The sequence below is a fragment of the Leptopilina boulardi genome, unplaced genomic scaffold (genome assembly GCF_019393585.1).
Source record: "Leptopilina boulardi isolate dan_hultmark-lab unplaced genomic scaffold, ZJU_Lbou_2.1 LbouV2_25, whole genome shotgun sequence".
In the NCBI taxonomy this organism is placed as follows: Eukaryota; Metazoa; Arthropoda; class Insecta; order Hymenoptera; family Figitidae; genus Leptopilina; species Leptopilina boulardi.
In genome coordinates, this window is record NW_026137807.1 from 300,045 (window position 1) to 322,262 (window position 22,218).

Below are 22,218 nucleotides of genomic sequence, written 5' to 3' on the forward strand. Positions count from 1 at the left end.
CATCAATGGATTTTCTTAAAATTTTGTATCTAAGGGCTTTTGAGATCATTTTGGATATGCTATTTTGAATTTTTTAAAATCTGACTTTAAATTCGTAATTTGTGGCCTTGAAAACTCCTAAATACAAAATTTTAAGAAAATTCAGTAATTTTTGAAAAATTCGCCAAAAGGGACTATTTTAAACTTTTACCCCGTTTTTCTCAAAATTAAGGCGTGATGGACGAGTTTCCTTGACGAATTTGTAATCTACGGCAAAAATCCAATAAGAATCATCAACATTTGCTATTGTGACAAAATTTTGTCGACCAGTGAAATCTATATAAAAAATCTGCTGTATTAAAAATTTATTTAAAATACAAATTCAAAAAAAAATTCGTACAATTTAAATTGAATACAGAAATTTAATTTCTATACTTTTAAAAAATTCAAATAACTACGCGAAATTCAATATACAAATATCGAAACAGTATAAATTCCCCACTTGGAAAGATTCCCCGAAAAGTGCCGCCTGGAGCTTCTATCAGAATTCCGCCGGAACTTTCAACGTAATTCCATCGGAATTACATTGGAGTTCCAAATAATTTCCGATGTAATTCCGACAAAGTTCCGAGGGAATTAGGACTCTAAAAATTTTGAAAAAAATTAATCGAAATTCCGTCGGAATCCCATCGGAAATTCTTTGGAATTCTGATAGAACCTCCAGGGGGCACTTTCCGGGGAATCTTTCCAAGTGGGTTTATATTGAAATAATTTTTTGAATTCTTTCCCATTATCAAATTCAAGAATAGAATTTAATTATTTTGCCTTATATATATATTGTATATTTACATCGAGCAAACTCTCAGAAAGTTTCTCATTGATCTGAGAATAAAGCAAATAAAATAACTTTGTTCTCGCTGGTCCTCAATTAACGAATCACTAACCTACTACAAAGGGTGAAGTAAAGTTCTTGAAAGCATTTCCACTTTATCTGAAACGGAAGTGCATTTAAACTTTGAAGACATTTTTTAAAAAGTGTAAATGTGGCTGCGCAGGAATGAATATAAGAAAGAAATCACCGAGAGAGAGAGAGAGAGAGAGAGAGTATATAAGAGTTGAAAACGGTGGCGTGGAGAGCTTTTGGGTCGAAGGCGCACAGTATAAGTTGTAATTATTCCAGGAAAAGTTTCTTGCGGAGCTTGGGTGATGTGCTTGAGCGAACGCAAGCAAATTTTCCCAACCGCTTATGGACGCGAATTCAATTTTACGAAAGGAAAAGCCGACTCGACTGGATTCTCTCTCTCTCTCTCTCTCTTTCTATAACAATGCGACGAGAATACCACTTGACTTTCGAAAACCATACTCTTTGATTCTTGTTCAAAATCGTAGTACAAATATCCAAGTCCAGCGTTTATCGTCAATTCTTGCTGAAGATTCCAAAAGATTTCACTATGTCTCCGAATATTTCCAATCGATCTTATCTCTCGCATATATATATATATATTATTCTCTTCACAAAACTGAAAGCCTCATCATTTTAATATTTTTTTTTTTTTATTAATGCTTTATTCTTTCTAATCATTACTTGAACAGGTATAAATTTTTAAATATATATATTTCAAATTAATAAAATATAAAAAGGGACAGAAAATATTTTACAAAATAGTAATATAGAAGGAAAATTTAATATTCACTAAAGGGATTCTCGCAGAAGAACTTTAGATGAAATTTAACCTTTATGGGACTGAGGAAAAAAACACCTTCTATGGACGGACGAGGTACCCGGGTACCTATGTTCAATTTCTTGAAGATTTTGTATCACAATGAGCAGTTCAATTAACTTTAAGTGTAGTGGTCGTTTAAATGAAAGTAAAAATCATATAATATGAATATTTATACATAAATATTGCTAATAAAAAAATATTATTATTAGTTGATTATTAAAAACTGTTCATTACGTATAAGTATTTTGTATATATTCACAATTTCATTGATCTTCCATTCAATAGTATCCGTGTTTATACTATTTGCAATAATACAACATAGGAAAAGTACGTGTTAACAAAAATTAACAATTTAACATTTTCGCTCTTTTCTTGAAAACTTATTGTACGCTTCCACGAAAATTCGTGTTTGTGCAAGAATAAACAAGACCACGCGCAGCACATTCGCACCGTCAGTGTAGTGACAATTTCTCTGGATATACTAAGTAGTTAATTGACGTGAGTATTGTTAAATATTGTTTGTTACAATTGTTAATTTACTATTTTTGTAAATTGAAAATAATAATTGTTTTGTTCATAGTATTTAGCTATGAATAACGACGACACTGGTTCAAGACGGCGATCTGCTAGATTGCAAAACAGGTACATATTTATGCAGATTATTTATGAAATCAAATATAAAAATGTAAGAAATTTATTTTTTATTATTTAAAATATATTTTTAATACAAATTAAATCGAGCCGCAAATCCGATAGTTACAGGAAACTATTCTGTCCGTAATGCTTTAGAATTGATTCTTAGACGTCAATTGGGAAAAGTTGCTGCAGAAACAGAAGAAGGGCTTGCTCGTGACAAAGATGGTCGCGTGGCAGTAGTTGGCAGCTGTCATCTCTGTAGAACAGAGTACCAAAAGCAACGAAAAACACGGAAAGCTTGTTCAAGTTGCTGTAAACCAGTGTGCTTGGAGCACAGTATCAACAAAACTACTTGCCGACAGTGTTAAAAACTGACGATTTCTTATGGATATTATTTAACTATACTAACTAAATTACATATTTTATAAAAAAAATTATGTGCATTACTATAAAAATTAATAAAAATTGTTTAATAAAATTTATCATAATCTTTTAATAAAAATTTCTACGTTTATCTGCATAAAAGGTATGGAGGTACCCGGGTACCTTGTCCGCCTTTTAAGGGTGAAGAAACTTTGTTTATTATTTTCGAATAAATAAATGAAAAAGGTACATTATAAATAATATAAAAACACTTTGTATAGATAAATTTGAGATGTCAAAAAACCTTAGGTCGATACGATTTTAAAAATTATAAAAAAAATCAATTTGAAAATGCAAAAGGTACCCGGGTACCTCGTCAGTCCCATAAAGGTTAATATAATCTGGATGTAAAGGTTTAATGTAAAACTTGTATGCTGTTATAACAAATTGAAAAGATGCGCCGACAATATTTGTTCAAACAACAACTGAGAAACTAATTAAATATGAAAATTACCTGAAAGAGAGAAATTGCATTCTCATTTCTCTTTTGTAAACTTCTAATTGAATATTTCAACTCATTCGCACTATTATATATATAATTTATATCATCTTCTGCAATGAATTTTATCAATGATTAATAAATATATAAAACTAATAAAGCTATTTTCTAATTGCTTTGGAAAACATATATGAATATTTGAAAATTACGAAATTGAAGAATTCGACTTTATCAGCAAAGTGACATCTATTAGATGTCATTAAAACTCCTTGGTTCAGAGTTAGGTGTTTCATGTGATAATTATATCGATATGATTTGTCGACAAATAATTATCAATTTTGAATTAATTTTGATCTGAAAAAATAAGCTGCGTGCTCGAGTACACTGTGCATCTGTGAGGACTCGAACCTCCTTAGTTGCTGCCTAACGCGGGACTTCTGCCGACTAATGCACCATGCCAACACAGCCTGAACGACCAAGCCTCTTATATTCTCAGATCAAGCCCATAACTAGTCAAGAGCTATAGTTAATGTTAGATATATTTTATATAGAAATACTATATTTATCGCTGATTAAGAATTTTTGAAAATTACGAAATTGAAGAATTCGACTTTATCAGCAAAGTGACATCTATTAGATGTCATTAAAACTCCTTGGTTCAGAGTTAGGTGTTTCATGTGATAATTATATCGATATGATTTGTCGACAAATAATTATCAATTTTGAATTAATTTTGATCTGAAAAAATAAGCTGCGTGCTCGAGTACACTGTGCATCTGTGAGGACTCGAACCTCCTTAGTTGCTGCCTAACGCGGGACTTCTGCCGACTAATGCACCATGCCAACACAGCCTGAACGACCAAGCCTCTTATATTCTCAGATCAAGCCCATAACTAGTCAAGAGCTATAGTTAATGTTAGATATATTTTATATAGAAATACTATATTTATCGCTGATTAAGAATTTTTGAAAATTACGAAATTGAAGAATTCGACTTTATCAGCAAAGTGACATCTATTAGATGTCATTAAAACTCCTTGGTTCAGAGTTAGGTGTTTCATGTGATAATTATATCGATATGATTTGTCGACAAATAATTATCAATTTTGAATTAATTTTGATCTGAAAAAATAAGCTGCGTGCTCGAGTACACTGTGCATCTGTGAGGACTCGAACCTCCTTAGTTGCTGCCTAACGCGGGACTTCTGCCGACTAATGCACCATGCCAACACAGCCTGAACGACCAAGCCTCTTATATTCTCAGATCAAGCCCATAACTAGTCAAGAGCTATAGTTAATGTTAGATATATTTTATATAGAAATACTATATTTATCGCTGATTAAGAATTTTTGAAAATTACGAAATTGAAGAATTCGACTTTATCAGCAAAGTGACATCTATTAGATGTCATTAAAACTCCTTGGTTCAGAGTTAGGTGTTTCATGTGATAATTATATCGATATGATTTGTCGACAAATAATTATCAATTTTGAATTAATTTTGATCTGAAAAAATAAGCTGCGTGCTCGAGTACACTGTGCATCTGTGAGGACTCGAACCTCCTTAGTTGCTGCCTAACGCGGGACTTCTGCCGACTAATGCACCATGCCAACACAGCCTGAACGACCAAGCCTCTTATATTCTCAGATCAAGCCCATAACTAGTCAAGAGCTATAGTTAATGTTAGATATATTTTATATAGAAATACTATATTTATCGCTGATTAAGAATTTTTGAAAATTACGAAATTGAAGAATTCGACTTTATCAGCAAAGTGACATCTATTAGATGTCATTAAAACTCCTTGGTTCAGAGTTAGGTGTTTCATGTGATAATTATATCGATATGATTTGTCGACAAATAATTATCAATTTTGAATTAATTTTGATCTGAAAAAATAAGCTGCGTGCTCGAGTACACTGTGCATCTGTGAGGACTCGAACCTCCTTAGTTGCTGCCTAACGCGGGACTTCTGCCGACTAATGCACCATGCCAACACAGCCTGAACGACCAAGCCTCTTATATTCTCAGATCAAGCCCATAACTAGTCAAGAGCTATAGTTAATGTTAGATATATTTTATATAGAAATACTATATTTATCGCTGATTAAGAATTTTTGAAAATTACGAAATTGAAGAATTCGACTTTATCAGCAAAGTGACATCTATTAGATGTCATTAAAACTCCTTGGTTCAGAGTTAGGTGTTTCATGTGATAATTATATCGATATGATTTGTCGACAAATAATTATCAATTTTGAATTAATTTTGATCTGAAAAAATAAGCTGCGTGCTCGAGTACACTGTGCATCTGTGAGGACTCGAACCTCCTTAGTTGCTGCCTAACGCGGGACTTCTGCCGACTAATGCACCATGCCAACACAGCCTGAACGACCAAGCCTCTTATATTCTCAGATCAAGCCCATAACTAGTCAAGAGCTATAGTTAATGTTAGATATATTTTATATAGAAATACTATATTTATCGCTGATTAAGAATTTTTGAAAATTACGAAATTGAAGAATTCGACTTTATCAGCAAAGTGACATCTATTAGATGTCATTAAAACTCCTTGGTTCAGAGTTAGGTGTTTCATGTGATAATTATATCGATATGATTTGTCGACAAATAATTATCAATTTTGAATTAATTTTGATCTGAAAAAATAAGCTGCGTGCTCGAGTACACTGTGCATCTGTGAGGACTCGAACCTCCTTAGTTGCTGCCTAACGCGGGACTTCTGCCGACTAATGCACCATGCCAACACAGCCTGAACGACCAAGCCTCTTATATTCTCAGATCAAGCCCATAACTAGTCAAGAGCTATAGTTAATGTTAGATATATTTTATATAGAAATACTATATTTATCGCTGATTAAGAATTTTTGAAAATTACGAAATTGAAGAATTCGACTTTATCAGCAAAGTGACATCTATTAGATGTCATTAAAACTCCTTGGTTCAGAGTTAGGTGTTTCATGTGATAATTATATCGATATGATTTGTCGACAAATAATTATCAATTTTGAATTAATTTTGATCTGAAAAAATAAGCTGCGTGCTCGAGTACACTGTGCATCTGTGAGGACTCGAACCTCCTTAGTTGCTGCCTAACGCGGGACTTCTGCCGACTAATGCACCATGCCAACACAGCCTGAACGACCAAGCCTCTTATATTCTCAGATCAAGCCCATAACTAGTCAAGAGCTATAGTTAATGTTAGATATATTTTATATAGAAATACTATATTTATCGCTGATTAAGAATTTTTGAAAATTACGAAATTGAAGAATTCGACTTTATCAGCAAAGTGACATCTATTAGATGTCATTAAAACTCCTTGGTTCAGAGTTAGGTGTTTCATGTGATAATTATATCGATATGATTTGTCGACAAATAATTATCAATTTTGAATTAATTTTGATCTGAAAAAATAAGCTGCGTGCTCGAGTACACTGTGCATCTGTGAGGACTCGAACCTCCTTAGTTGCTGCCTAACGCGGGACTTCTACCGACTAATGCACCATGCCAACACAGCCTGAACGACCAAGCCTCTTATATTCTCAGATCAAGCCCATAACTAGTCAAGAGCTATAGTTAATGTTTTAATGACATCTAATAGATGTCACTTTGCTGATAAAGTCGAATTCTTCAATTTCGTAATTTTCAAAAATTCTTAATCAGCGATAAATATAGTATTTCTATATAAAATATATCTAACATTAACTATAGCTCTTGACTAGTTATGGGCTTGATCTGAGAATATAAGAGGCTTGGTCGTTCAGGCTGTGTTGGCATGGTGCATTAGTCGGCAGAAGTCCCGCGTTAGGCAGCAACTAAGGAGGTTCGAGTCCTCACAGATGCACAGTGTACTCGAGCACGCAGCTTATTTTTTCAGATCAAAATTAATTCAAAATTGATAATTATTTGTCGACAAATCATATCGATATAATTATCACATGAAACACCTAACTCTGAACCAAGGAGTTTTAATGACATCTAATAGATGTCACTTTGCTGATAAAGTCGAATTCTTCAATTTCGTAATTTTCAAAAATTCTTAATCAGCGATAAATATAGTATTTCTATATAAAATATATCTAATATATGAATATTCCCCACATTAGATCTGTCGGGATTTTTCTATTATGTCCAATTAAAAAATTATCATAATTTCTACTAATTTTTTTAGTTTCACTAATTCAAAAAGAGTAAATTCTAATTTATTTGAATTTATATTTAACTCAACTTTTGGTTAGAATTTTCAAAAATTTAATTTCCATTTAATAAAATGTTGAATTATTCGAATTATTTTTTTTTTAATCGAATTTCTATTTATTCGATTATTTACTTGACAATATTTTCATTAACTGAATAATTAACATAAAAGAAATTCTACTTTGCTAAATTTTTAAGTGTGAAAATTCCGATTTAACCGAAACTCCATTTGACCGAACATTCACTGGTACGAATTGTCATTTAATAGAACTACTGTTAAGGAGGTTTCAAAATTTGATAAAATTAATTTTAGTTTTTTTTTTGTATTTAAAAATAACTTTTTAGTTTGAGGTTATGTTAATAATTTTAGCACTCTTAAGGACATGCAATTTTTTCAGAATAAATATTTTGACAAAATATTAATATACTTTGTCACATGACAATGATTATTCATATATATTATTTTTGAGTTCTCCACAAAATTTTAGCTCAATTAATCAAATATTTTGTGAAAAAACATGCGGAAAATATTTATATATCTGAAATTACAACAATCACATAACTTTAAAACGTCGAATTTTTATTTAATAGAACTTTCACATAACAGATCATACATCTGGCCGAAACATTTCAGCGGGAGTTTTAAAATCCACCAATAAAAAATAATCAAGAAAATTGTGGTTAATTTTAAAACTCCCGTCGAAATGTTTCGGCCAGTTATATGATCCTGATATGTAAAATTTCTATCAAATAGATATTCGGACAAGTTAAATTTCGGTCAAATTGAGTTCCGATGTAAAAGAAACTTAAAAATTAAGCCAAGTAAAATTTCTGTCTAATGACAATTCTGTAAAATAAAAATTAATTCCAATAAAAATTTTATTTAATAAAAGTTTTGTTAAATAAGAATTTTGTTATAGAAATTATGTTAAATGGAAATTTTAGTTAATGAAAATATTGTCACTTAAATAAATAGAAATTCGATAAAAGAAACTTATTTTTTATGAAAATTCGATATGTTGGAAAATGTGTTTTGTAAAATTTCAGTTAAATAGACATTCTATTAAATCAGAATTTGGCTGATTATAAAATCTACTTTATAAAATTCTGCATAATAAAAATTCGATAATTTTCAATTTGACATCACAAAAAATCCCAAAAGGTCTAATTTAGGGAATATTCATGCGTCCCAATTGTTTGTATTTCGTTTACTAAAATACAGACTTTATTATTCTTGTAATATTCTCGAGGACTTAAGAAAAATAAATACCAGATTTCAATCAGTGTTGTATAAATGACTTTTCTAGACAAATATATATATATATATATATATATGAATGAAGTCACATAATAGAAGAAAACTCGTATAATCGTTTGTGCTACTGGAGTTTTCTGTTGGAAAAATACACCCCTCATTTCCTATATAGCAGTTTCATCTTGGAAGAGGGAAAATTCAAGCGAGGGTCTGAGGATTCCATGTTAGGGTGGAAATGAAGGGGGAACTAGGGATGTGACCCTTAGAACTCTGCACGAAAGCCAACAGCAGCAACAGCAGCTTCGAAGCATATTTTGTAATCTTAGTTTGCCGATCGTCTCTTTAAAAAAAAAAAAAAGAAAAGAAAAAGAAAAAAATGGCTCGCACCAGGTCGCCGTCGCGCCAACACAGAAATCGGTCTTTCGATCTTTGCAAAGCGACCCCGAAGAAACCGGTCGCGACACAACTGAGATCGCAAACTAAACATTATTAATGCTCCCTAAATCCGCCTCTGCCTCTTTCTCTTCTTGAGATCTACCGAAAACTTTTGTTTCAATAATGATTCGTATTTTTATCCCACACGCCCATTTCAAATTAAATCCTTCTTCTCTATGCTCTGTTATATACACACTATATATATATATATCATTTATATTGATTCTCGGCCAACTTGTTTAATTCGATAATCCTCTTTACTTTGCTGCAAAAGCCATTTTCTTCAACTTCCCAGTAGGAACCTTATATTCTCACTTCGCACCAAATCCCAGTTTTATCTTTGTGTACGCAGACCAATATAACGAGTACGGTAAACTTCTTTTTTGACGCGGAAAAAATAAAGAAACCTTCTTTAATTAACTCACAAACGTCGATACATCACGTTGCTAAAAAGCAAGCCTTCTAGTGATTCTTTAGTTTGATAAAACGTGAAAAATTACTTCAAATTGTGACATTTTTATTTTTTGCACTTTTAAACTGATGTGTGTTTAAAAAAAAGGACGTTTAATGCCTTCTCGGTCTGCGAGACCACTGTAGTATAGCTTAAAGGTATAAATTTCGAATATTTTTTTAAAAATTTTTTTATGGTTTATATACATTTTTATAAATTACTGCGCAGTACTGTATGATTGATTTCTCCTGACGTTATACATATTCAAATGATTTTAGGATCTCTGATTCCGAATTTGACATTAGATTTTCAAAATTCAAAATGGAGGATCCAATATGGTGGACATTTTTTTTTAATTTCTCAAATTCGCTTGAAACTCGTTACTCGGAGGTTTTCGGGGTCGCTTATTACGAATTTTCAATTATTTTTCAAAAATTCAAAATGGCGGATCCAATATGTCTGACATTTTTTTTTAAATTCATCGAATTAATCAAGGGATTTCGATGAATTTAAAAAATGTCAGACATATTGGATCCGCCATTTTGAATTTTTGAAAAATAATTGAAAATTCGTAATAAGCGACCCCGAAAATCCCCGTATAACGAGTTTCAAGCGAATTCGATGAATTTTATATTAGCCTTATATTATAAATATACGCTTATACTAGGATACATGTAGGGGAAGGTGGGGAAACTTATACAGTCTTTCTGTATGTCATACGAAGAAAAGTGGTCACATTTCTAAAAGATTTGTTGAAACTACAAGGAAAAATCAAATTTTTGTGTTTTTCTTCTTAAATGGAAAATATATCTGGAGATCAAATTAAATAGTTAAAAATTTATTACTTAATTATGTTTTGCGATTTTATTAGAGATAAATATGTGTAGATTTAGATACATGAATAAAAATAGAAGTAATAATTAAATTTGTCATAAACATTTTTTTGTTTGCTAACTTACTTTTTTGTTCTTAATTTCTAATTAATTATAATTAAAGATAAATAACAAAAGGAGTAAAAAATGACCAGAACAATATTTTATTATAACAATAAGTTTTTTTTTTTTTAATCATTGTCCTTAAGGGGCTCCAATTCCTCCACCTTCCCCTACATTCGTTAATTGGCCGACTACTGTAAATTCCGAGGTTTTTGACATACAGTAGTCGTTTTTTACATATACAACTTACGAAAACTTCGTTTTCGTTTTTTTTTTTTTTATTTACAATGGCTTAAATTTGTTTATGCAGATATTTAGATTATCTAATACACGAAACAAATTATCTGTTTCTCATTTGGTTTTCTTATAAAATGATACATGGAGAAAAATGGAAAAACGAATAAAGTATAACTTTTATTATACTTTATAAAAGTCAAACTTGAACTTTCCGCAGTTTCCACGCATTTCTGGAAATTTTTACTCCAAAAATAATAAAATTTACTCCGAAAATAGTAAAATTTACTTCTGAAATGTAGTAAAAAATTATTCCGGAAATAGTAAATTTTACTATTTCTGGAGTAAAAATTGTTAGAAATGCGCAGAAACTGCACATAGTTCAGGTTTCACTTTTAAAATAGTAAAAGTTACTTTATAAGAACTTACCGTTTTTTTTTATACCTTGATTTGACAACTATTTTTTGTTTCTATAATATTTCTACACGAATGATGTTAATAACATAGGTTTACCTTATTTGGATATTTTTTTCAATTTGTGTATAACCATCAAAAAACTTGTACAAATTTTTGTATTTTTTTGCATACAGAACTTTTTTTTTTACTAAAATATATAACATTTTTTACATTACAGATATTTATTTTTTCTAACATATCTTTTTGAGTATCCACTATTCTCAGTATTGAATAATTATAAAATTTTATATAAAAAATATTAATCTCATTAGAGACTAGTTCCTAATATATATATATATATATATATAAATGTAGAACAAAAAAAAAAAAAAATTTTGACAAAAAATTCCTTTTGGACAAATGAGTCTTGATGGAAAAATTGACATTTCTCGGAAGAGAGAAAGATCTGATAAAATATTTTTAATGTTAAGGTAGGTGGATATGATAAATGGTTAAAATGACAACCACGGACATCTTTTTGGTCCCTGGAGAGAGAAAAAGAGACAGAGAGAGAGATAGCTCTTGAAAGGCCTCGAAATCAGTATGCTAACGAACGTCCCAGATCGTGTCTATGTTTCGCCGGTCGATCTCTACTGCGTCTGTCGTGATGCAAAAGGGCTTGAAAAAGAAAATAAAAAAGAAATGTACCATTGGCGAACAAGACGCGACGTACACGCTCTGTGGGCACGAAACTTGCGAGAATCGCGAGAAAGATAATTAGCGATCGAAGCAAACGAGAGTGAGATACAGAAAGAGAGAGAGAGAGAGAGAGGGATGACTAGCGGTCTATTCCAAAGCGAACCTCGTTATATTCGCACTCTCAGTATACGGCGCCCAGTGTGACGTCACATGAAGAGTGAACCCTATGGAGTGTATACACTGATCAGTGTACACTGTACAAGAAACGTGTATTCACTATATACACGCGTGAGTGAACTCCCACACGCGTCAATGGCACCTACACCTCTCTTTATCCCAAGCACTAGCCTCCTATATACTCCAAAGGAACTTTGGTGAGGGGACACATTTCACGTTGTAGTGGTGGCAAAGGTGCAGGGTCGGTTAACTAGTTTTTCTTATATATATATATATATAGTCAATCTCAAATTTGCATAATGCCACTATTATAAACATTATAAAACCCACCTGTCTCACTTTAATTATAACCTACTGTATTTAACTTTAATTTTTATGAGCTCGCTAAAGAATATTTATCGTTGAAAAATTTTGCCTGATTGCAGGAAAATGCTATATTGATTGCAGGAAAAAAAAAAGATAAAAAAAGTATCTAATTACAGATAAATGATATACTCGATTGTAGAAAAATGATAAAATTATACCTGAAAAGTGATACTTGAATGAGCAGAAAATTGAGCTTAATTAATTACAAGTGAATAAAAAGAAAAAAAAAATTTAAACTATTCATCGAGTGAAAGAATTTACGCAATATTTTAAGAATATAATATATGATTCTTTAGAAACAAATTACTTTCGAGGAATTTTTTTTTTTAAAAGTCCCGTTTTAACTTCTTTTATTTATTTTGTAGTAAATTACTAAAGACATGAATTTTCGTCTGCTAAACGCATCTACGCGCTGATCAATTCACTTGTCCTCCATTTGTAATAGTTCATCTCTCACCTGAGTTGCAACAGTTTCTCCGCAAGAGCGCTGTCATCGCTAACTAAGAACGATTCAAACAAATATTTTTGAACTCGAACAGAAAAGAAAAATCGTCAAAAACCACTAAACTTAACCTAAATTTTTCTTCTTTTTTTGTCACAAAATTATTCATAACAATTTTTATATATTGGTAATAGAAAAAAAATTAACTCACTAAACTGATTCGCATGAAAAATTCAATAAGGTATTTGCAAAAAAAATGTAACTAACTGTGAAAAAAAATATTAAAAATTTGAAACGTAACAGAAATCATTACAAGCAACAGATTCCAATAAATGCACAGTGAATGCAAATGATTGTAAAGTGAAGGCAAATTATCGCAAATTAAATGCAAATGATTGCAAACTGAATGCAAATGAATGCAACTGATTGTATATTGAATGCCAGTGACTTTATATATATATATATATACATAAGATTGGAATAACATTTGTAAACCAATAACAAAAGTTATTTGAAACTTCCGTGAATAGTCAAACTTTGTATAACACATCAAAATTTGGTTTTTAAATTAAAAGTATTTTTAACATTTATTTAAAAATTTTCTACTAAATTTTTATAATCAGCTTTTTAAAAAAAAAAAAACAGAATTTCATCAACATTTTTTATGACGAAATATTATTTTAAAAAATAATGAATTTTAAATTCTTTTACAATATATATTTCTTATTGTAATATTCTATGATGCGCATCAGTCTTTTAATATTTCTTCGACTCATATATTCTAAAAGCGCACTGTCCATTTTCTGATTGCAGAAAAACTACTGAAGCCAGTTCAGTTTCTATTAAAAATAAAGCATCTGCTATGTATATATATATATATATATATATTAAGTCGTTGAATCACTGAAATTGTTTTTTCATTAAGAAACAATTCCATTAAGCAGATTGTCATTTCATTTCTTTCTATAATAATTATATTAAATAATTTTACCAAAGTAAATGACAATTTATGAAAATAAATATAACTTTCTTTTTTAGTAAAATAATTTATTCGTAAACTTCATATAGAATAACAAAATAAATTTAACCATTTTCCAAATAATTTTCAATGAAAACATTTTTCTGAATTTAAATTTCATACTAGAGAGAATAAAGAATTTTGAAAAAAACGTGTAAAAAAAGTATATAACTTTTCAAACATTATATTTTTAGATTGAAAAGTTTTTGTGAAGAAAATGCACAATTCTTATTTTCAGAGAAATGTTGCCGAAGGAACTTTTTTGATCTAGTTTCATATTCTTTTGTCTATAGTAATATATATTTTTATTTCAAAAATTTTGAAAAAATTTATTTATATTTTTGCGCAAAAAGGAAATGAAAATAAATCTAATTATATATAGAATAATTGCGACAAAAATTTATAGAAAAAAATAACAAAAGTTTATCTGAATCTCGACCCTCTTATATTTCGATAAGATACATTTTTAATTAAAGAATTTATTAGAGAAAAAATTTCTTTTTCAATTTATGTTGTCTTGATAAGACGTAAATTATGAGTTTTTTGCATTTCTATAAAAAGAAAAAATTCATTTAACAATAATGCTATTGCCAATATTGGGTTTTTATTGAATGTTTTACGTATATCATTTTGAAATAATAAAATAAGGGACGAAAATGAAGAAAAAAAAAGTGAAAATTTAATTTTTAACACCAAATTATTTTTCATAATAAAAAATATTTCTTTTGGTTTATAGAAAAATAATGAAAATAAATTATTATTAATGGTTGTTTTTTGATTATAAAAAACTAATCAGAAATTTTTAGTTCAAATATGAATTTTTATTATAAATTCTTTGGAATTATTTCTCATTCCAGAAAGAGTGAAAATATTGTACTACAGAGTGTCAATTTTACTCCCAGTAGAGTATCCATTTCACTTCAATAGAGTGAGATATTACTCTAAATGAAATAAAGAAAAATATTTATTTTTACACACACACACATACACACACTATAAACAAAGTATTGAATTCACTCCAAGCAGATTTTGTTTCACTCCAAATGAGTGATCTTTTACTCTAAAAGAGGGAATTTATACTCCAAATTCAATGAAAATATGGGACAAAAATATATCTAGAGACTTCTTGTACTCCAAAGGAGTTAATTTTATGCCTAGAGAGTTAATTTAATGTTAACTCACTTTTGAAGTTGACTTTTAACTCCAAGAAAATTTACTCCCAACTCTGTTAACTCTCCAAATTTTTTACAGTGTAATATGTATAAGTTTACTATACTAAAGTGAAAGTTTACTTTAACAATTTAAAAAATCCCTTCGATTGAACTAAAAATATACTCCATTGGAGTACAAGAATACTTAACTAGAATACGAATTATTTCATTAGTGTGAATAATACTAAATACACATTAAATTGTAAAAAAAAATTAGAGGAGTTAATGGCAAGCAGAGTTGGGAGTAAAATTTTGGGAGTTAAAACTCAACTCCAAAAGCGAGTTAATATTAGATTAACTCTTTTGGAATAATATTAACTTCATAAACATAAACTCCCTTTGTTTTAAATTCCAAAACGGTGCGACTTTTATACAGTCCCATTGGGTGTCAAGATCAAACTCCCTTTTTTCACGGTGTAAATAAAAAATACACTGTAAAAAAGGAGTTAAATTTTAACTCTTAACGGGACTCTAAAAGTTTCATCCTTTTGGAGTTTAAGCAAAAGAAATTAATGTTAAGAGAGTTAATTTTATGCATAGGGAGTTAAAGCTCAGTGGGTTAGTCTAATGTTAAATCATTTTTGGAGTTGATTTTTAACTCCAAAAAATTTTATTCCTAACTCTGGTTGCCTTTAACTTCACAATCTTTTACTGTGTCAATTAAATTAAACAATAAAGATAAAAATACACATTAGAGTGTTAAACATTTCGAATTTGGTGTTTTTTTGGTTTACTCCAATAGAGTAAAACAACTCTCTATTAGAGTAAAATCACTCCACTATAGAGTGAGAAAAATTTAAAATCTCCCAAAAATTGGAAAATCACTTTAAAAATAAAATTCATAAATTTCCATCAATTTTCCTTTTATTTAATGGAAAATATATATATATTTTTTTTTTTGAATCCGACCCTGCAAAGGAGGACTGACTGGGTAAGCAGGCTTAAAGGGGGGAGATATATAGAGAGAGAAAAAGTGATGGGAAGGGGGGCCTTCTCGGTCGACGGCAGTGTTTGTGCCACGCTCCTCCATCGCTTGTTCTCCTCTCTTGCCACTCTCTCGTGCTGACTATACGTTTAGTGCGTTCCCGTTCGCCAAAGGGGAAGGTTCTTTTTACCTTAAATATTTTCTCGCACGTGCCAAAATCGATTACACATTGCCCGGTCTATTCCACAAGATTCGTCGCGAATTTTTAATTGTTTCGTGAATAATTCAAATTTTTTTTGAAAAAGATAAATTTAAGTGATGTGATGAAAAATTAGTGTTACTTAGAATTTGAAAAAAAAAGAGTTATTTGACACAAGGATTCCAAAAAAATATTGATTTTTATTACCAACATGAAAATGGATTAATTGCAGTAACTTGGAAAAAAAAACGTGAATATCAAAGGTATGAAAATTGGAGAAAATATTTTTTTTTTGGCGAATTCTTTTTTTTTCGATGCACAACCTGGGGAATGAGCAACGCGGGTTAGGGAGTCCCCGAATGAGAGATGAAGAGAAAATAAGAGACACGTGCATATATGTGTGTGCGATATATATATATATATACACATGCAGTGTGGTGCACTTTTGCTTCCTTGTTTCTCTCTTCTTTTGCATTCGTAGGTAGAACTTGTAGAGAATACCAAAAGGCAAGAAGACTGACTACCAACTAACTCCCTTAATGTCGAATATACCCTGGGTTCAAGTATATATTCTCTCTTTTGGTTTTCAAATCCAAAGAGAAGGAAAGAGAGAGAGAGAGAGATTCTATGAGAAGGCGAATCTCTCGAGGAGAGAACAAAGGACTCGTGCCGAACAATGGCTATGTTTCCTTTTTTACATATCCACTTGGAGCCTAGAGAGAACAAGACATGCATAAGCGATCGTTCTCCAATATCGATATCCTTAGAGGCTAGAGGTTTTCATTCTTAACGCAGCGCAAGAAATCTTTCAACATTCATATTTTCGCCGGACATAGCAAATTCAGGATTACAATTTTTAATATTGTCTGTTGGATATGTATATTGGATCCAAATTGTTGAATCCTGAACAATGCTAAAGAACGTAACGTTTATAACACACACTCTAAATCTGAATCAGTGAAAATTTCACTAAATTCAAATCAGTGGCTCAGTTTTCATTAATTCGCCAGTGAAATTTCACTGGGAATCAGTAAAAATCACTGATTCCCACACGGAAAAAAAGAAAAAGTAACTTTTACTACTTTAAAAGTAAAATTGGACCTGTCCGAAGTTTCTGCGCATCTCTGGCAACTTTTACTCCAAAAATAGTAAAATTTACTTCAGAAATAGTAAAAATTATTACGGAAACAGTAAAATTTACTACAGAAATAGTCAATTTTACTATTTTTCGAGTAAAAGTTGCCAGAGATGCGCAGAAACTTCGGACAGGTCCAATTTTACTTTTAAAGTAGTAAAAGTTACTTTATTCGTTTTTCCATTTTTCTCCGTGCAGTGAAATTTCACTGGTGAATTAAAGAAAACTGAGCCACTGATTTGAATTCAGTGAAATTTTAACTGATTCAGATTTAGAGTGCAGTGGAACAATTTTAGAATTTTTTTTAAGACTTGACTATATGATGGAATGAAAGCACTACCCCATAAGAGTAAAATCTCCAAATGATTTTGAAAAATTAACAGCCATTTTGTTTTTTTTTGCAATTTTAAGTTTTGTGTATGTAATTCAGTTTTTTTAAAATCAGCAAGTAAATCGTTCATTTTTTAAAATAGCTTCTTATTTTCTTGAGTAAAATTATAGTTTTTATTTCAATAAACAAATTCCATTAGAAACCATGCTTAAAAATCACATTCATTTTATATATACACGTTATTAAAATAAAAAAGTTGACTTTAATTTCAAGTGATAAAGTTAACACTAGACAGCACAACATAGCTGGCTCATTTGTAGTAGCACATCTGGGGTAGAAAACAACCCCAAAATTGTTTTGTTACTAGAATCTTCATATTTAATGCAAAATAACTTCATTATAAATAATTTTCTTCCTTTTTTTATAAGTAAGAAGATAAGGTTTTTTTTTTTTTTTTTGATAGGATCAAAAATATGGATAAAAAATTACAAAAAACACAAAATCTGCAAAAAATACTGAAATTATGAGCCGAAAGTTCTGAACGTTCATATGAACGAAATATTTTTTTCAATCTATAAATTATTAAAAATTATGATGACCATGTAAAATAAAACAGTTAATTAAACAATTATAAAATTAATAACTTCTTTTTAGATATTTTAAACAATATTTTGTAATAAAATTCGTACTTGAAGAAGTAGCAAAACAAATTTCGTTCATATGAACGCAATTTTCTTTGAAAACTTTGATATGTATTTTAATTCTCAAAACGGAGTAACAGCCATTATAATCTGACCTGAGTACGAAGCTGTAGTGCGCAACGTTTATGATAAACGATTTTTTAAGAAATATTTTTTTTAAATGAAAAATTCTATAATTTTTGCCTAAAATTATTTTTTTATAATTTTGTTGATTAATAGAAACTGCAAGAAAAATTTTTTAGTCAAAAAATTATAAAAATGTTCATTTTAAAAAATTCTTTCTATAAAAATCGTTTATTATAAACGTTGCGTACTTCAGCTTCGTACCTGAGTGATTTTTTTTTTTAATTTTAACTTGAGTAATGTTTCAGTGATGAAAAAATCAAAAAATGAAATATTTTAGCGGCATAGTATATCTAAAGACTACGAAGCTGAAATACGCAACGTTCATATAAACGATTTTTAAAGAAATAATTTTTAAAAATTTTAAATTCTATAATTTTTTGCCTAAAAAATATTTTTTTATAATTTTTTGATTAATGAAAACTACAAGCAATATTTTTTTGGCAAAAAATTATAGAATTTTTCATTTTAAAAAATTATTTCTTTAAAAATCGTTTATATAAACGTTGCGTACTTCAGCTTCGTAAAGACTTTAAAAAAAACGAATAATTTGCTCCAAAACATTAACTGAAAGTGATTTTTTAAGCATATAGTTTTTTAATGAAATTTGTTTATTGAATTAAAAAACTACAATTTTACTGTCCATAAAAACTGATTAGAGCGATTTAAAAAAAAAACACTAAAAAACACTAAAAAAACTTAAAATTGCAATAAAAAACCAAACGGCTTTCAAAGAACCAAATAAGAATATGGAACCAAATCTTTGGGGATTTTACTCTGCTGGGGTAGTACTTTCATTCCATCATAGTCAAATCTTAACCCAATTTTTTGGTGTTCCACTGTGTATAATAAACGATTTTTAATGAAATAATTTTTTAGAATAAATAATTTTATAATTTTTGACAAATATTTTTTATAAGAAATATTTTTCAGGTCAAAAATTATAGAATTATTAATTATTAATTATTAATTAATCAAAAAATTATAAAAAAGCATTCTTTTAAGTAAACAATTTTTATAATTTTTCGTGCTAAATAAAAATTAATTTCTAATCGTTGATTATAAACTTTGCGTACTTCAGTAATCCGAATTATTTAGTAGTGTGCGTAATTCAAGTTATTTGGTATCGGAGTCATTTTTGAATTATTTAGTATATAGTATGATTATTATTATTGAGAGTTATTTAGTATCGGGATTATTATTCGGTTATATCTATAGTACTAGGATCATTTTGAATTATTTAGTAACAAAATCAAATATAGTATCCGATACTATTAGAATTTATTATATAATTACAAATAATTGTCAATATTATATATATACAAACTTTTTCCATATAATATATTTCGGATATTTATAATAATTCATCTGGAGAAAAAATTGATATTTTTTTTCTAAGAGCTATAAATATTTATTTGCTTGAAATAAATTTTACTTTACTACAAATAACAATAATAATCATTTATTCTAAATAAAGTGTCGGATTTTTTTTTTTTTTTTTTTTTTTGCTTTTACACGAAAAATATTGAAAAAAAATTACCCTTATTTTTTGTTTTTTTGAAATAATAACATTAATAAACTGTGTTTTGAAACCCTTCAAAATTCTTGAAAAAAAAACCTATAAAAAGATTCAACTTCTTTAAGCTATCCAGTAATGGCGTTTGAATTTTGTAATTTGATTTTTGCATACACTGAAAGCTTGTTTCTTTACCTGTCGAACCATATATTTGACTTTGTGTTTATCTGAATCCATATTATAGAAATTTTATATTCTGAATTTCTGAGGTACTTACCTGCAGTGTTTTTTTCGTCCTGCCGGAAGGACGTTGGACGTTCTATCATTAAAATAAATAGGCTCCTCCATGAATATCAAAGATGATATTTGACATTTCTGTAAAAATATTTTTTATATTAAGAAAATATTTTTTTTCAAAAGTATAGAATATACTAAATTAAAAAATTAAATTTAAAAATAAAAAATTATTAGGTGACAGGGATATTGTATTTAAAACGAATACCATTTTATTGAATTAATTAAAAAATTAATTATTTGATATAGAAATAAATAAAAATAATATTTAGAAACATTTATTTGAATTGAATTAAAAATTTTCTATGAAACAAAAAAATTTTCTTTGAATCAAAGAAAAATTTGTTAAAGAAATGAGATTTCTTTGAATCAAAGAAATCTTTTTTCTGTGTGCAAACATCAATGTTTTCATGAATTGAAAAACTTTTAATAAAATTATTTTTATAATTTTCCACACCTATATATATATATATATATATGCCACATCATAAAATTCTACTCAAGTATAGAAAATAAGTAATAAAATATATTTTTTAAATTCTGTAGATGAAAATAATTATGCTTGCATTATATAATTCAATAATTAAAAATTCTAAACATATTAAAAAACAACTATCTGTCACATAAAGAAGCGATAATTTTTATGTGTAAAATTTTATAATTATTTAATTATGTGTAGAATTGTAAAAAAAAAAACATTTTATTGAAATTTTACCGCAATCGTAAATTATAAAATAATATTTTATTTTATAAATAAATTTATTCATTAGAAAAAGTAAAATTTGTCTCAGAACTGAATAAATATTTATTAATTTCAATTTTATTTGAATTTAAAAAACATTTTTATTTGATTCGATAAGAAAATTTTACATACACCAAATATAATAATATTTTATTTAGTTTTAAAAGAAAAAAAAATTTTTGAAGAAATATTTTTTTTTTTGTATTGAATAAAATTCTATAAATTTTCTTCTCAAAACTATTTCTTGCAATGTTTTCTAATCGTTTATCATAAAAATGTTGTGGACTTCAGTATCGTGGAAAAAGTACATATATTTTTAATTCAATTATATTATTGCATTTGCGGTTAAAATAAAAAAATTTCTCTAGATGTAACAACAATAATTTACCAATTTTTTTTTTTTTTTTTTATGATTCTTCATTTTATACCCGCAATGAATAAAATATCGTATAATTGAGAGGGGACATTTCTATTCATCATTATTAATGAAAAGAATGATAAACACATAAATTTTATGACATACTTAAAACTTAATGGATGGTTATAGATATGAATATAATATATATATATAATGCGAACTGTTATAATAAATACGATATACGATGACAGTGGTAAAATTGTTTTTAATCAAGACAAACGAGTCCTTAATTAAGCTACTTTTTTTTCATTCCTTTTTTTCCAAGTGAATTTCTAGCAAATCAATAATTTGCTGAATTGCCTCGTTAAATAACTTTGAACGCGCTTTTAAATTGATTGACCCTTTTTGAAAGAGTGGGGAGAGGGGGGGGGGAGGCCCTAAGTGTTTTTTTAATTTAAAAGCTCTTTTAATTTCAAAGCTTTTAAATTTCACATTTTTCTTTCTAAATATTAAAAAAAAAAAAAGTCCTTTTAATTCAAAGTTTACATTATTATGCATGCACTCAGTCCAAAAAGCACTTGAAAATTGAATTATCGTCTGATTTTAATTTGATTTCACATTGAAATGCTTCTCAAATTTGAATTATATACTCTTTCATTCCCTCAAAAATTTTTCGTATTTAACATGGAAATTTTGTAAAATTTATGTTTATAACAAATCGAACAGATTTTCAATTTATTTATTTAGTTAAAATGAGTTTTTACCAAAAAATTTTCTTCTTATACAAAAAGTATGAATATTATTTACAATAGAAAATGTAAAAATTAAAAAAAAAAAATCGACATTATATTTTAT

General features: G+C 28.6%; 1 protein-coding gene across 5 annotated transcripts in view; it reads left to right on the forward strand.

Annotated features, from left to right (window-relative positions):
* Positions 1-22,218, forward strand: part of LOC127280781 (frizzled-2-like) — a 216,087-nt gene that overhangs the window by 152,787 nt on the left and 41,082 nt on the right. Inside the window, exon 1 of one of the 5 annotated variants that reach the window (XM_051304041.1) lies at positions 16,061-16,426. The exons of the other annotated variants lie outside the window; for them this stretch is intronic. The gene's annotated coding sequence lies outside the window, so the exon portion shown is untranslated. Of the gene's footprint in view, positions 1-16,060; positions 16,427-22,218 lie in introns of those variants that run through there. 5 annotated transcript variants of the gene reach the window in all.